Raw genomic sequence first — 18,780 nt, 5'->3', positions numbered from 1 at the left:
AAAAAGCAATTAGAAATAATCCACAACTTTAGCAAAGTTGCAGGATACAAACTAAATCCACATAAATCATCAGCATTCTTATATATCACTAACAAAATTCAACAGCTAGAGATACAAAGAGAAATTCCATTTAAAATAACTGCCAATAGTATAAAATATTTGGGAATCTATCTGCCAAGGGAAAGTTGAGGACTATATGAGCAAAACTACAAAATACTTTCCACACAAATAAAGTCAGATCTAAACAATTGGAAAAATATTAAATGCTCTTGGATAGGTCAAGCGAATATAATAATGATGAGAATACTACCTAAACTAATCTATATATTTAATGCTATACCAATCAGACTCCCAAAAAACTATTTTAATGACCTAGAAAAAAATAACAACAAAATTCATATAGAAGAACAAAAGGTCAAGACTTTCGAGGGAACTAATAAAAAAAAAAATCAAACAAAGGTGGCCTAGCTGTACCCAATCTAAAACTATGTTATAAAGCAGTGATCAGCAAAACCATTTGGTATTGGCTAAGAAATAGACTAGTTGATTAGTGGAATAGGTTAAGTTCACAGGACAAAATAGTGAATAACTCTTGCAATCTAGTGTTTGACAAACCCAAAGACCCCAACTTTTGGGATAAAAAAATCACTATTTGACAAAAACTGCTGGGAAAATTAGAAATCAGTATAGCATAAATTAGGCATAGACCCACACTTAACACCATATACCAAGATAAAATCAAAATGGGTTAATGCTTTAGGCATAAAGAATGAAAGTATAAATAAATTAAAAGAACATAGAACAGTTTACCTCTGTGGAGGAGGAAGGAAGTTGTGACTAAAGAAGAACTAGAGAGCATTATTGATCACAAAATAGAAAATTTTGATTATATCAAGTTAAAAAGCTTTTGTACAAACAAAACTAATGCAGACAAGATTAGAAGGGAAGCAGTAAATTGGGAAAACATTTTACAGTTAAATGTTCTAATAAAGGCCTCATTTCCAAAATATATAGAAAATTGGCTCTAATTTATAAGAAATCAAGTCATTCTTCAGTTGATAAATGGTCAAAGGACATAAACAATTTTCAGATGATGAAATTGAAACTATTTCTACTCATATGAAAAAGTGTTCCAAATCACTATTGATCAGAGAAATGCAAATTAAGACAATTCTGAGATACCACTACACACCTATCAAATTGGCTAAGATGACAGGAAATGATAATGGCGAATGTTGGAGGGAATGTGGAAAAACTGGGACAGTGATGCATTGTTGGTGGAGTTGTGAATGGATCCAACCATTCTGGAGAGCAATTTGGAACTATACTGAAAAAGTTATCAAACTGTGAATACCCTTTGATCCAGAAGTGTTACTACTGGGCTTACATCCCAAAGAGATCTTAAAGAAGGGAAAGGGACCTATATGTGCAAAAATGTTTATGGTAGCCCATTTCCTAGTGACTAGAACTTAGACAATGAATGGATGCCCATCAACTGGAGAATGGCTGAGTAAATTATGGTTTATAAATGTTATGAAATATTATTGTTCTGTAAGAAATGATCAGCAGGATCAATACAGAGAGGCTTGGAGAGAATTACATGAACTGATGCTAAACGAAATGAGCAGAACCAGGAGATCATTATACACTTCAACAACAATACTATATGAGGATCAATTCTAATGGAAGTGGCTATCTTTGGCAATGAGAGGATCCAATTCAGTTCCAATTGATCAGTGATGAACAGAACCAGCTACACTCAGCAAAAGAACACTGGGAAATAAGCACAATATATCATTTGCACTCTTTCTCTTGTTGTTTGCTTGCATTTTTATTTTTCTTCCCATGTTATTTTAACTTTCTAAATCTGATTTTTCTTGTGCAACAAGAGAACTGTATAAATATATGCACATATATTGTATTTAACATGTTTAACATGTATGGAACTGCCAGCCATCCAAGGGAGGGGATGGAAGGAAGGAAGGGAAAAGTTGGAACATAAGTGTTTGCAAGAGTCAATGTTCTGTCAATAAAAAGCAATATTTTTTTAAAAAGATGCATTGGATGACCTTGGTGTCTTCAATATATAACCATATTCTAAGCACTCTTACCTGCTTATATTTATCTGACTTCATGGCCATTGGAACAAATTGTTCTTGGTTGCCCATTCTACTGGAAAGTCTTCATATTCGCGGAATAGATACCCTCCCAACTTATTGACAGGTATAAGATTTCTCAGTTATTCTCAATCTGGTTTAGCCCATCTCTCAGAATGGTTCACTGGGATGTGACCATTCCAAATGCTAAAGCTTCTTGTAGAGAGTAAGAGGATTAAATAAATGCCAATGGTAGAAAGCAAAACCGAAAAGGGTTCTGCAGCCCTCATAGCACAGATAACTAGTCTGTTTCCTACTCTATACCTGAGGGATAATAATAGCACCTATTTTTCAAAGGTGTTGTGAGGTTCAAATAAGGTAATTTTTGTAAAGCACCTAGAATGCCTGGTACCTAGTTCATTGATTTATTAACTGGTTGATGTTTGGTTGATAAGTAGGTAGGATCTAATAGGTATTTTACTCTGTGTTGCCTTTGAGAGCCTAGGATCCTTACCTCTGAATCAAGATAATAGCCATACAGTTGATATTCCTGGAGGGATATGTTAAGGTGAGTTGAAAGCTAGATGAGAAGAGCCTGCTTTATATATATATATATATATTTAGAACGTTTTGAAAGCACAAATTTTGATTCCTTTGATTCATCATTTTTTATTCCCTTTTTTTTGTTTTCTTCAATGCACTTTGAATTATCATGAGATTTGCTTGTAAAATTAATTTTACTCAACACCTATACACTGAATCCCTCCACCCCTATCCCCCTACACCAACTCCCCTCAACTTCACTCAATACATAGGTCCAACTAAAGTCAGAAAGGATTGAAGAACAGTTAAAAGAGTGGGAGGAAACGTACTGCTGTGGGAATAAAAGCAGAGTAACCATGGGGGATCAGATTCTTTTTGCCTCTTAAGCCTGATGTCACTTTAGCTCCTATTGCTAAGCCTGGGGTAGGAAGGTTGGATTTTTGCCCAGGCAGTTAGTGGGGGCATAGTGCCAATGGGAGGTCACAAAGGAGGGGAAAGAAGTTCAGGAGGAGGAGGGAAGCAAACTTTTTGAAATGTTCATGGTAAAGGGGTCAAAAGTAAATCATGTCACAATATTGTTTTCCTAATCTATTATTAAACTTCATCTCTCAAGGTGTGATTTCTCAGACCCAATGCATTTTTAATCCAATTAGAAAGGATCCCATTGTTTTGAGAATTGATAGTTTTCAAAAAAGCCAAAAAAAAAATCTCTATTTACCCTATATAGTTTTCATTAGTTTTGACCATATTTAACAATGAAGTTCTATTTTTATGTTTCATCTCACTTGTACAAGAGATTACAAATACTGTCTATGAAAAATGTACTTTCTATCCTCCCACACAGAGCTTCTACAAAAACAATAAACAAAACAGATGTAGAAGGACTAAAAAGTAACAAGAAGATATGTTTACTTTCCTCTTCCTGGCATTCTTAAGGCCTTATTCATGATTCCCATTCACTGATTTGATTCTTTTAAAAGACCCTCTGTATCTAGGCAAGTGTTTATATTCCTGACTTATTTATAGTCATGTTTTAAATGGTTTGTAATGTAGTATTTTATCCTGAAGCATCTCCCACTGTGATACAGGTGTCAAATGACCCTGCAGTGTGATTGGTAGTTAGTTAATCTTGTACAAATTTAGGTAAGGGTGAGAAGGAAGAGAAGAGGCTGAGGGATTAGGGGTAAAGTTTCCCTAGGTAGAGGAGGGCCAGCCTCTCTTAAAAAAAAAATATGGATAAAAAGTCAAAAGCAAGACAAACATTTACAACACTTGGACCCTATCAACATAACATCCTGAGAGCTACATATATGCTTGCATTACATCTATTTAAAGCCAAATTCAGAGAATCCACCCAAAACGTTCATATGGACTATTTGTGTCCAACCTGTGGCAGGGCATTCCAAGGTTGTATTGGTCTGAGCAGGCACAGTCAGACACTGTAACTTGACTCTAACATATTAATGTCATTTTGGTTCTCTTCGAAAATGAAAGACAACAACTAACCAACCATTTAAAACTATAGGTAATAAGTCCTATATAATGTTTTCCTTTTTTCAGATTAATCCAGAGAGTAATTTAATATAAAATAAATGCATGTAATTAAACATAAGTTAAGGATAAAAAAATTCCCCTCCACCCCAAAAAAGAGACACTTTTTGATGTTGTTGTTATTTATTAAAGTTCAATTCTTAGTAACCTTATAAATCATAGCACACTAGTCTCTTCTACCCTTTACTATCTCCTGAAATCTGATCAAGCTCATGTTCTTTGCTTTCATGGTACAACAGATCCATCCTATCCTCTGCTGTCCCCTTCTTTTGACTTCAATCTTTTCTAACATCAGTCTTTTCCAATGAGTTCTATCTTCTCATATATTTAAATATTCAAGCTATAGCTTTAGTATTTGAACTTCCAATGAATAGTCTGAATTGATTTGATCTCTTTGCTCCCTAAGGATTCTGAAAACTCTTTTCCAGTAGCCTAATTCGAAAGTGTTAATTCTGCAGCTTTCACCTTTCTTTGTAGTCCAACTTTCAGACCATACCTTGCTACTGGAAAAACACAGAAACACATCACCTCATAAATTCCTGGACACTGTTGGAAGAGGGAACATTTGTAGTCCACACAAATTATATTCTTAGCTTTGAAATTCCAAATAGATCACATCTCTGCCCTGGAGCTGCTACATGCTGCTTTCCCAGAATTCTCCAAAGTCTGATGCCATTTTCTTGGCTGGCTTCTCCACTAGGTTGCCATTCACTTCTCTCTTGACTTGCTTCAGGTATCTACTGCCTTTTCTTTATTGCTACTATTTTCTACTTTCTGCTTATTTGCTTTCTTTTCTCAGATGCCATATTCTGCTTTTGCCTGGAAAGTTACTTCGTCCCCACAGGGGAAAGTTTAAACTCTTTAGTGAGCCAGCCTCTAGCCTCCAGGTCATTTTGGTTCTTTTGTGAGTCAGATTTATAGCCTCACTCAAAGAAGGAAAAAAAATTCCTGAGTTTATGTATATCTTTTTAACAATACCACATCTTCCTTATTAAGAATTCTCCTAAATCTGCTTATTTATTTGGGTTGGATTGGAAACATTTATTTCTGCTTCTGTCTTTACAGCTAACCACAATTAGTATTTGCATGTTTTGCATGTGGTGTGTCTTCTTTGATTGAACACAGAGAAATGGGTGTTTTTATTATTCCATTTTTATAGATAAGGAACTTGAGCTTGAGTGATTAAATGATTTTGCTACGATCACATTGTATGAGGTAAGATTTCAACTCAGGTCAAATTGCCTCATCCAAGTCCACTGTTTTATCTACTTCTTCAATAAGCTGCTACCATCGGAACCATACTGATTCTGGAGTTCTACTTAAGCCACACTAAATGGGTAAGAGTAGAGCTGTCAAGCTTTGTCTTGCATTCCTACATCTATGTTCAAATTGCTGTCCACCATGCATCTATTTCTTATTACCTATTGACTTTTATGGTTTTTTTAGGGTCCATTTTCCTGAGCAATGATGGAGTATAATAGAAAGAAAAGTGATTATACTTAGGAGAACTGATGCAAGTCATCCTAGAGCTGACTTGCTCTAGAGATGACATCCTAGAGTCATCCTAGGATGACTTGCATCCTAGAGCTATAATATAGTTGTAATGTGACCTTGGGCAAATCATAACTCCTTTTTGCATTTCCTTATCCACAAAATAAAAGAGATTGACTTGATGATTTCCAAGGTCCCTACCAGCTCTCACATGTTATAATTCAATTCCATTTCCAGTCTTAGGAATTGTTCATCTATTATCCTTAGCCAAAAATAATTATTTCAATGGGGAAGGCACCACAGGGTGTTAGAAAGAGCAGTGGGTTAGGAATATAGAGGCTGGAGTAACCAGTGATCGTGGGGAAAATGATTGACCATTTTGAACCTGTTTTTTCACATGTAAAACAAGAGAAAAAGATAATGTTTCTTAAGGTCCCCTTTGACAGTAAACTTATTTTAAATAGATTATTTTATTTTACATTTATTAAATACCCATAAGAAATAACCTGGCTCCCTGCTCAGAATCCTAAATTTATTAGTCACATAAAATGTATGGATTTAATTAGCTTCACTGTTTCATAACTTAATTTAGCATATGGACCTATTTTAGAATCATAAATGGGGAATTTAGAATAACATTTGCTCACCTATTGAAAAGATGTTAGTAGCATTATACATTCCAGGTATATAGACTGATCTTCCCTTAGGATTTTTTACCTAATAAAACTGACAGAACAACCTGTTAGGAAGCACAAAGCCAAGCCAGCAGAACCAGGCATACATACAGTAAGTGTTAGGAGCCAAGAGTACTTTTGGTAGGTAACAGCAAAAACATCAGCCAACAATATCTGAACAGCTGTCACACTGAGGTTACAAGTCCAAGGTTAAAGAATGGGACATCCAGAAACCAGTTAAAGGAGAGACTGGATTTAATACTTTACCAATCCCTAAAGATCAGAAAACAAAATATCTATTCATTTGAGCAAAAGACAGGGCATAAGGAAGTGATAATAACAATCTAATTTCCAGTCTAATCTGGAAACTTTCTGTGCAAACCAGTGAAGTTCTGTTTTATAGACTGGAAATTATCAGTAATTGTAAGACCTCTGTGATGACTTTTGCCATTTATAATGAAATCCATGTATAATTTCTTCCAAATTGAGCTCATAATACTTAAAAATATCACTCAAGTGATAGCAGAACTCTTATGAATTCTTAAATAATGATACAACTTTATTGATACTGTGTATTCCAAAAGGATCAGAGAAAGAAGGGAAAGAGAATTAAAGAAAACAAGAGAGAGGGACGGAGAGAAGAATGGGAGAGGAGGAGAGAAGGATAAATTTAAGTACAACAGAAAAAGAGGAGAAAATATCAGGGAGTGAATTTGAGACAATAAAAGCATTAGAATGTAGATTATCTCCTGTTAAAGTTCATATTTATCTGAGAAAAGCATAGGGATCTCCTAGAATTAGCTCTGGTGAGCCAATTATTAAATTTTTAGAAGGAACATTTATACCTTGGAAATAAGTGAATGCGACAAATCAGGATTTAATTTTTTCCTTTATTGTTTGTCTAGACTTAATAAAGTTGCAGAGCAAGTGTTAATAATGCAGATTAAATTATAAAATGTGTCATGTATAATAACATTTGCTCACCTATTGAAAAGATGTTAGTAGCATTATACATTCCAGGTATATAGACTGATCTTCCCTTAGGATTTTTTACCTAATAAAACTGACAGAACAACCTGTTAGGAAGCACAAAGCCAAGCCAGCAGAACCAGGCATACATACAGTAAGTGTTAGGAGCCAAGAGTACTTTTGGTAGGTAACAGCAAAAACGTCAGCCAACAATATCTGAACAGCTGTCACACTGAGGTTACAAGTCCAAGGTTAAAGAATGGGACATCCAGAAACCAGTTAAAGGAGAGACTGGATTTAATACTTTACCAATCCCTAAAGATCAGAAAACAAAATATCTATTCATTTGAGCAAAAGACAGGGCATAAGGAAGTGATAATAACAATCTAATTTCCAGTCTAATCTGGAAACTTTCTGTGCAAATCAGTGAAGTTCTGTTTTATAGACTGGAAATTATCAGTAATTGTAAGGCCTCTGTGATGACTTTTGCCATTTATAATGAAATCCATGTATAATTTCTTCCAAATTGAGCTCATAATACTTAAAAATATCACTCAAGTGATAGCAGAACTCTTATGAATTCTTAAATAATGATACAACTTTATTGATACTGTGTATTCCAAAAGGATCAGAGAAAGAAGGGAAAGAGAATTAAAGAAAACAGGAGAGAGGGACGGAGAGAAGAACGGGAGAGGAGGAGAGAAGGATAAATTTAAGTACAACAGAAAAAGAGGAGAAAATATCAGGGAGTGAATTTGAGACAATAAAAGCATTAGAATGTAGATTATCTCCTGTTAAAGTTCATATTTATCTGAGAAAAGCATAGGGATCTCCTAGAATTAGCTCTGGTGAGCCAATTATTAAATTTTTAGAAGGAACATTTATACCTTGGAAATAAGTGAATGCGACAAATCAGGATTTAATTTTTTCCTTTATTGTTTGTCTAGACTTAATAAAGTTGCAGAGCAAGTGTTAATAATGCAGATTAAATTATAAAATGTGTCATGTATACATTTTTATTTCTTTGGAGAGCCAGTTATTAATCATTTATTGGGACACTCCTGGAAAGGTATCACATTAATCTAACATGTAATAACATTTTGATATAAATTATGTGGGACAGCTAGGTATTACAGTCAGGCCTGGAATCGGAAAGAACTGAGTTCACATTTGGCTCCAAACACTTTACTAGTTGTGTGACTCTGGACAAGTCACTTAATCCTGTCTGCCTCCATTTCTCATTTCAAAATGAACTGGAGAAGGAAATGGAAAACAACTCTACTTACCATCTTTGCCAAGAAAAACCCAAAAGAAGTCACAAAGAGTCTGACATGAATGAAAGTGACTAAACAGCAATGAAATAAATTATCTATTTATATACCTATATATTTATATTCATCTTCTCATCACATAAAAAAAGGGTTCTGAATCAAGTGTAGTAATAGAATGCTTTGTTGGGATCTCTGCCTTCACATCATTCTAGCTTAATTAACAGGTACATCGGCTTGCTTCTTCCTCAAACCAAATTGTATAAACCAAGCCCTAGCCCATACTCTGGTGCACATCCTTTTCCTACGATGACAATGATGGGTAATAAATGGACATTCTGATTCAGTATTTTATGGCTCCGCAATATTGCTCTTCCCAATCTGCCCTGCCCTTAGTGACCCAGATGTTACAATGGCTGGATCCCTGAAGTTATGTCATCCTGAGGGTGTCTCCCACCACTATTTAAATGACAGGACCCTGAAAAGTTTCCAGAAAATCTACATTAACCACATGAGGGAAGGGAGAAAAAAAGAAAGGAAGGGAGTAGAGGGGAGGGGAGGTTAAGTGGCTTGCTCAGGATCACATAGCTAGTAAACATAAGAGGCTGGATTTGAACTCAAGTGTTTCTGGCTGCACGCCTAGCAATCCACTTTTATTCCAGTTGTATTCAGGGGGAAAAATGCGTTACATATATGTGTATGCATATAGAATATTATTTGATTCATTTAATCTAACCAATCTTTTCCTTCACCCCTATTATACAAATGAGATAAATAAGTTCTTTGGAGTCTCCCAAACACTGATCTAATTCCAGCAGTGTGTCAATCTCATTACAATGTGGATATTCTTGGAAAGTATGCTGCCAAAGTAAGTGAACTTACTTACAACATTCAAAACTTCACATTTGCTGTAACTGATGGGTCCACATATGGATGGTGTACATATATGGATAGTTTGATAATGGTTGATAGAAGACCTGTGTTTTTTGGTGTTAATTGTTAGATTAAAATTAGCACAAGCAGCAAAGAATCAATCCCTACTTTGTTGCATCTCAACTTTGCAGGCTGCATTAAGTGCACAATCATTTGCAAGCAAAAAAAAAAAATAATAATAATGCACCAACACTCTCTCCACTTTAGTTTTGACTCTTAACCTTTTAAAATTAACAAATTTAGCATCAGTATGGTACCTGACTTTGTTCCAGGTTTTTTCTCATTGAAAGCATTTAACAATGTGACTGAAAATATCATGCTAAAAATCATGGAAGCATATTATACTGATGAACTTCTCTGGCCAACCAAATTTTGACTTAACTTTCCATAAACCTTCATGACTGACAGTATCAAAAGTCAAATTTGCAAATGTTATAAATGGACCTCTGTTCTGTTCCTGGCCTTTTTCCTGGAGTTATCAGGCAGTAAACATATATTGACTGTTCCACGGCCCCTAAGGACTAATTGTTTATCAAGTAGCAGAAAATTGGAATCTGAACACAGGTTATTGACATGGAATCCAGTGCTCTTCCAGTTTTGGCTCCAAGAATTATATGAGTATTTTGTCCCTGATGCAGCTATATAGTTTTACCTGTTCTTATTAATTTTTTCTCGTATCCATTAAAATATCTTCCCCTCAAGGACTGTGATCAATTTTTTTTTCATTATCTTCTTTATAGAATCTGGTACAAAGCTTTGCACCATGATATGTGCTGAATATTTATTGAAATGAATAGCTAATGATCCAAACTGATGATGTTGGGGGTATATATCCCATAGTCAGCATCATTGACTGTTTGACTCTGGGGTCATTTCTGTGAACTAGCCTGCTGTTTTAAATGTAATTGTTTATTTGTTCCTCTTTTTCCTGGGATCAACATATAAACCACAGATTCTGCTTTCTCCCTAGTTTTTAGGTCTTTTGACAGCCTTGCCCTTTCTATGAACTTGTTTTTGGATTTTGTTTTAACTTTCTAGGCATTATGCCCTTGAATGTTTCTACCTACACCGATGGTTTCTTGGATTGCTATCCTTGAACCTGCCCTCTACCTAAATATATGGGTCTGCCAGGCCTTGTTCAGTCTTGCCCATAAAAATGCCACTAGAACTCCAATTCAAGCACATTTTGATGGGACAAGAAGATGAGAGAGATTCAAAAGTGATAAAAATTACTTGGATCAGAGCTGTAAGAATTACAGAATTTGGAGCAAAAGCTATCAAGTTGCCTGGAGTAAAGTATATGAGCACTGAAGTGAGATTTAAGGGATGATCACTTCTGAATGTAAACTGAGATAGATTAGAAGTCAGAAATCATCAGAATTGAGGACAATAAGTGTCTTGAAAGCCAGAGTGTTTGACAGGGTCAGAAGTTGAGTTGAAGAAGACTTTCACGTACTAAACTTATAGGGAAGGAAATAGAATGATAGAAAATAAATGTAAAAGAAATTATAAACCAATAGATCAGTTTTATTTCTATCTCTTGAAATCATATGAATATATACAATATGTTTATATGGATATGTATATAAGTATACATGTAATATATTTATGTACAAGTATATTCTAGATATCATTTTATACATCAAAATACACTAAACATTGTTACGTCTGCATTTATTGACATTCACTGTATTTATAACTCCCCCCAAAAAAAAGAAAAATAAGAGTGATTTCAATGAATAGTATGATAACCACAAGAATTTAGAAAGGATAAAGTGAATCCTTCTTAATGGATTCTTATTTGATTTTAAATTCAAAGATCTTTTCATATTAGCAGCAGAGGAAGGTAGGCAGAAGGTTTAAAGGAAATAGAGGTAGCAGAGAATTTTGACTAGAAGAGACAAGTCTGAGTTTACTAGAGGAAGCCAGAAAGTGATGTTCTTTGATCCTAGGGAAGAAATCTTGGGCTGGTCATATGACACTAATCTTATCCTGAATGATCTGGTGACAAACTTTTCCGAGTGAGGAGGTCAGGGGAAAGCATAATAACGCAAGGTACTAAAAGAAGCTATAATACCTTGGGATGAAATGTGAAAAATATAGTGAGAGGGTCACTTAGGTGGCACAATGGATAGAGCACCAGCCCTGAAGTCAGGAGGACCTGATTTCAAATCTGGTCTCAGAAACTTAATACTTCCTGGCTGTGTGACGCTGAGCAAGTCATGTAACTCCAATTGCCTCAGGGGGGAAAAAAAAAAAAAAAGTAGTGAGAACCAAGCCACAAGAATACATTTTTACTTCATAGGTCTGTTTAAGGTTTATTGTTTAGTCATTCAGGATGGTCAAGCTCTTCATTACACCTTTTTTAGGGCATTCTTTGCAAAGATACTGCATGGTTTTCCATTTCCTTCTTCAGTGGATTAAGGCAAACTGTAGCTAAATGACTTATTCAGGGTCACAGAACTAATAGAGTCTGAAATCAAATTTTAATTCAAGCTTTCTTAAACCCAGGCATAGTCTTCTACCTACTGAGTCATTGAGCTGTCTCATCTTGCTGTTTAGGACTTGGCCTGACCTACATATGAGACAACTAAATGCATATAATTCAATAATTATTTTTTAGGTGGGAGTGGTTGAATTTAATTAAAGTCCTCTTAATATAATTATAGACACCTAAAATTGGAAATCACTTTTTTCGGAATTATTTGTAACAACCATATTCTGTAAATTCTTCAGAATATTAGTTAACAAATATTGATTAAAATAGTAGATAAGTGATTCAGTGTACAGAGAGCTGGATTTACAATCAAGATACCTTCTATCAAAACACCTCAGACATTGACTAGCAAATCCTTACCCTCTGTTTGCCTCTATTTCTTCATCTGTAAAAAGAGGATAATAATACTATCCATGTCAAAGAGTTATTAGAAGGATTAAATGAGATAACATTTGTAAAGTGTTTCACAAATTTTAAAATGTTCTATAAATTCTTTTCTTTTCTTTTTTAGAAGCAATCAGGATTTAGTGACATGTCCAGCATCACACAACTAGTATTTGAGGCCAGGTAACTCCTAACTTCAGAGCTAGTACTCTATCCACTATACCACTTAGCTGCCCCTATTAATTATTATTATTTTAAGCATAATTGGTTTCTATATGGCTTACTATGGTCAGATCCTGTGCTAGGTACTGAGATCAATTTAAAAAAAAATGCAAAAATGTGATTCCTGTCCTCAAGAAGCTCACTCTCTAATGGGGAGACAACATATTAAAAACTATGTACTTAAATGATCTCTCTTTCTCCCTCCCTCCCTCCCTCCCTTTCTCCCTTTCCTTCCCACATTCCTTCTTTCCCTCTCTTCCTTCCTTTGTCCCTTCCCCCCTCTCTTCTCTTTCTTCTCTTCTCTTCCCTTAGGGAAAATCAATTACTTTTATAGGCTGGATGACACAGAATAAGGGGGGAAGGAAGGGAAGAGAGAGAAAAGAGTGGAGATTGAAAGGGATTCTGCTTCTTTTAAAATTCTGGGGCCAGAAACCAAATATTCAGTTTATCCTGCTAGAAAAACTCTGAACAAGGTTTTATTTTCTTTATAAAGATGCTGCCAGATCACTGCAGGTCACTCAGGAGGTCCTTTCTCAGAAGTGGCCAAGTTTGGGAAGAACACATACCAGCAGTATTCAAAAAAGCAAAAGAAAAGAAAAGAAAAAGAGACCAAAAAGCGAATCTTTCTTTTTTTTTTTCCCTTCTACCTCCAGATATGAATTCTGTTTTCATTCACTGTCCTCTTAAACAGAGTGTAACTGACTTTGCCATGAAAACTGAAAACAGCTCTTTTTTTCATATTTTCAAGGCAAGAAAAAGTCTAAAGTTGCCCTTATTGACATAAAATGAGATTTCTTATTCTGGAAAGATTAATTTTCTAGTAAATCTTACTTTCTTAAACAAAATGACTGATGGGTTTAAATATTTGAATGGCTCATTGTTACATATCACTTATATGTTGGCAAAGTATTTAATATTGCTGAAGTCATGTTTCAATCTTAGTGAATACATTTAGGTCTTTTGTAAAGATACTAGAATGGTTTATCATTTCCTTCTTCAGCTCATTTTACAAATGAGGAAATTGAGGCAAATAGGGTTAAGTGTTTTGCCCAGGGTCACACAGCTAAATGTCTGAAGTCACATTTGAACTTAGATTTTCTTCATTTTAGGGCAATGTTCAATCCACTGTGCCATATCTGTGTCCTTGATATGATTCGATTTTCAGAATATGAGATATGTAAGTACTTTTTTTATCCTCTTATGCAGATGAAGAAACTAAATTTCAAAGATGAAGTGACTTGCTCAGGATCACTCAATAAGCATCTGCTTGGTAATCAATCATAAGGGGTCACAAGTTTCACTTTGGTCTTCTAAGTGTTTTCATAGTTTAAAAGATAGAACAAGATTAAGTGCTATTATACTTTAATATATAAACATATAACAATCAGGTGAATTGTTCTTTAGTTCATTTTAGCAACCATGGATTAAGTGTCTATCATGTATGAGGGGTTTTGCAAGGCAGTCAAATACATAAAGACAAAAACAGAACAATTCTTGCTCATAAGCAGCATATATTGTACCAGGATCTCCTCCAAGAGACTTTTGTGATTCCTCCCAGTTGTTAATGCTCCCCTTTCTCCATCAGAAATCATTTTCTATTTATTCCATATTTAACTAACAGTAAACATCTTGTTTCCCCAAGTAGAATAAAAGCTTCTTGAGGTCAGAAGGTGTTTTATTTTTTTTTTAATTATATCCTCAGCAACTATAGAACCTGCATATAATAGGTGCCTAATACATACATGTTGAATTGATTTGAACTGAGTCTCTCGGGAAGGATAGTTTTAATATAAAGGAATGGATTCTATTGAATACTTATTCAGACTATTTCACCAACTATTCAATATACACCTATATAGTTGCTTGCTCAAGACAGAGGACTCTGGTAGAAAGTTGAGGGGATGACAAAAAACAAATTTTAGATAAAATACCATTGCTATCTTTCTTGCTTCATGCCCAGTGGAGAGATCTAGACAATGATAATACGCAATATTACATAAAAAGCATATTTGATGGTTAATTAAGGGTTTCAGAATATTTCAGAGACTTACATTTGAATTGGACTCTAAAGAATGGGTAAAATTTTTATAGGAAAAGTTAGAAAAAGGCCTTTGGAGGTTAAGATACTAAAGAGTTTATTTTGGAAAATAGAATAATTTTTTTTGGTTTGAGCATAAAGAGGAATAATATGAGACAGGGCTAGAAAGATAAGGTAGCATCATACTGTGTATGCCAAGGCCAATTATTTTGGTTGAATGTAAGTGTTTCCAAATTTTCTTTCTTTGGTTCTACTTCTGTCTCTCTCTTGAATTATTAGATGAAAGAGAGATACTAAAGTTGTTTGAACAAACATGATCATCTTTGCTATTAAACTTGCTTCATCTATGACCACCAGATGGCTCTACTTTGCATCAGAGTACTATGGCAGAGGAGCATTCGTTTAAATCTGATTTTACCTCAATTTAAAGGGGTAACAAGAGAGGAAAGGCAGGTAAGTGATGCAGTGCTGGGTCTGAAATCAGAAAGACTTAACTCCTTTAATTCAAATCTGGTGTCAGATACTTTCTTATTGTGTGACCTTGAACAAATATTTTACCTTGTCTACCTTAATTTCCTCATCTATAAAATGAGTTGGAGAAAAATTGAAAACTATTTTAGTATCTTTGACAAAAAACAAAAACAAATAAAACTGAAGCAAAAAAGAAATGGAATCATGAAGAATTGGACACAACTGAACAACACTCAGAAAAATACTTCTAGGATAAGAGAAACATTAATATGGCATTATAACCCAAACAATAAACTTAAATAACCTTACACTGAAAAAAAAATTATCTGGTAGCCATATGAAGGATAGATGAGGGATAGGATGAAAATCAGAGGTGGAAAGACTCTGCAAAGTCTTGTACAACAATACAGATGAATGGAAGTGATGGTCTAAGTATTTTGTGTGGTATCTGTGGGAATGAAGAGATAGTGTTTATGGGGATTTTTGTGAAGCTATAAGCTATAGAACTTCATAACTCATTGTTAGAGTAATAATAGCCAATAGTTATATATCAAAATGGATACAGTGCTGGACCTGGAGAGGGAAGATCTGAGTTCAAATTCAGCTTCACACATTTATTAGTTGTGTGATTCAGGGCAAGCCAACTAACATCTGTTTTCCTGTTTCTTCATCTGTAATATGAGGGGAAATGACAGTGTCTATTTCCAAGAATTATTGTGAAAATAAAATGAGATAGTTATTGTAAAGCACTTAACACTGTGCTAGGTACATAATTTGTTCTATATAAATGTTAGCTAATACATTGCGCGTGTGTGTGTGTACATATGTGTGTATGTGTGATGATACAAATACATTGTTATATTATTGATTATATTATATGTAAATATGTTAAATGATATATACACACACATGCATATTTCATTTCACTTTAGCTTTGCAAAGCACTTTGCATATTATCTCATTTGATCCTCACTCCAACACTGAGATATGAGATCTTATTATTTCCATATTTACAAAACTGAGGTACAAAGAAATTAAGAGAATTTTCTAAATTAAGTAAATGTCTGATACAATATTTGAAAGGTTATGAGAGAGAAGTGAGAATGAAGAAAAATTTGAAACATAGAAGAAAAAAAGAATGGTGACATAGAATTTTGAAAGAGAAAACCGTTTAAGGGAAAAGTGAATAAGTTCAATTTTAGACATGTTGAATTTAGATGGTAGTGGGACATTCCTGTAGTTCTGCTGTAAACACCTGATGATAAGGATGGACAGTTCATAAAAGAGATCATGACTATAAATACTGATTTGGGAACCATCTGAAGAGCTAGTAAATAAAATTATAGGAATAAATGAAATTGACAAGGGAGAAAGTAGAACCAATGAGAGAAACTTTGGGAACACTCAAGTTTAAAGAATAGGAAGAGGATGAATGAACATGAATAATTTGAGAAGTAGAAAGGGAATGAACAGAATGTGATGTCTGAAGGCAAAAAGAGAAAATATACATATTAGGCAATGTGGTCAACAGTGCTGAATGCTGCTAAGGGATCAAGAGAGATGTGAAGAGAAAAAAAAATCTATTGGATTGAATGATTGGTGGATAAACAATTATTTTAAAGAACAAGTTAAATAGAAAACTCTTCAGAGGACAGGTTTCAAAGGAACTGAGAAGAAAGTAGCAAGTTAGAAAGTTTTTTGGGGGGGTTGTCTTTTGTTTTTTAAAGCCTGAGGAAACACTAGGAGAGAAAGATGAAATAGGAGCTGAAAATGTCAGAGTGAAGAGGTGTGAGAGAGGCTATGACTGATTTCTGGAATACACTCTTGAAGATAATGAAAGATGATGTGCCTCAATTCAATCTTTAATTCAGTAATTATTGAATTAAATATCAGACTCTCTAAAGTCTGACTTCCCACTTTTATTGCACTTGCAAATTTTCAATGGTCACTTCTAAGGAGTTTAATTTACTCAAGGAACTGTGTAGAGAGCTAGAGATAAGAAGGCAAAAAATAAAACAGATTCTGCTGACATCCTAAAACACAAATCTGTTCACTTTATTCATTTTCTCAATAAACTTTAGTGGTTCTCAATTACTAATCTCTCCTGATCTTCCTTCTACATAGTTATCTGGTTGGTCTTTGTAAGGCTTTTTCTTTTTAGCTCTTCTTCTAGGTCATCAAGGGTTCCTTTGGGACTCTGTCCTGAGTCCTCTCATTTTATATGTTTTTTTTTTTTAATTTCATTTGGTGAGTTCATCAGCTCCACTGGATTCAATTATCATCTCTATGTTGATGATTCTCAACTCTACCTATCCAGCCTTACCCTCTCTGCTCATTTCTTTTATTTCATATCTCTCTGTTATACATTTCAAACTGGATGTCCAGTAGATATCTTAAATTCAACATGTCCAAAACTCAATTCATTTTCTTCCTTATTCCTATATTCTCTGTTACTGTCAAGGTAATTACCATCTTCCCATTCTTATAGGTTTATAACTTAGGTGTGTTTTCAACTCTTCAATCTCTTAACATCTATAGATAATCTGATGATTTAAACTTTGGAACATCTTTTGCATATACACTCCCTTCTTAACCTCTGAAATTAGGCCTTGTCACAGACCTTTATCACAGATTTGACCACATTGGTGGTCACTCTCACTCAAGGAATTTCACTGGTTCTCTATTATCTCTAGGATCAAAAATGATTTTTCCCCCAAACCCTTCAAACCCGCACTTCTAAATTACCAGGCTTTTTTTTTTACATGTTACTTCAACCCCACCCATACTTAAACATGTACCAAATACTCTTTAATCTACTATCACAGCTTATCTTGCTGTGCTTCATATAAAAAACTCTGTTTCATAGTTTTAGACATTGTTACTGGTTATATCCTATGCACAGAATGATCTCTGTCATCTATGCCTCTTAGATTCCTCGGCTTGCTATCAAAATCATATCTTCTGTAGAAAGTCATTTCTAATTCCTTTACTTTTTGTACCTTCTCCCAGATGCTTATTTTTAATTTATCCTTTATATAACTTGTTTGTAGTTATTTGCACATTGTCTCCTCATTAGACTTTGAGTTCCTTAAGAACACAGACTACCTTTAGCCTTTATTTATAGTCCCTTGTGTTCAGCCCAGTATCTAGCATATAATAGACATTTAATAACTGTTTACTGACAGTGACTGAAGTGTGATTTCTAGGAAGCCTTCTTCTCAGATAGGACCTTTTCTCTATGTTTTCATCTGTTTCCTTGCCATACACACATAAGCAAGATATCAGAAGACCATGGTGGTCATTTTCTGAGAAGTAGTAGAACAGACCTGTGTCTATAAATTGTTCTCATCTTCCAATAAGCAGAATAGCAATATAAATATTTGGGACTGCAGTCTATTTAATTTGGCATTTGCAGCTGCTGGTGGTGCTGTGCAACTTGTTAATCTGCAGCTTAGAGCTTCTTTGACATTGGTGAAGAAGAAAAATAGTCCATACAAAGACATACTACATTAGAGCAGACAACCCTTACGTAGATGAGTTATGATTTGTTATATATTATCATTTATTAACTATATGCTAACATCAAGAGATTTTATTATATTATCACATGATTTTGTTAATCAAAGATCAAGTTAAGATGAAC

The sequence above is a fragment of the Antechinus flavipes genome, chromosome 1 (assembly GCF_016432865.1).
Source record: "Antechinus flavipes isolate AdamAnt ecotype Samford, QLD, Australia chromosome 1, AdamAnt_v2, whole genome shotgun sequence".
Taxonomy (NCBI): Eukaryota; Metazoa; Chordata; class Mammalia; order Dasyuromorphia; family Dasyuridae; genus Antechinus; species Antechinus flavipes.
The sequence above is the reverse complement of the archived record's forward strand: the minus strand, read 5'-3'. Positions refer to the sequence as shown.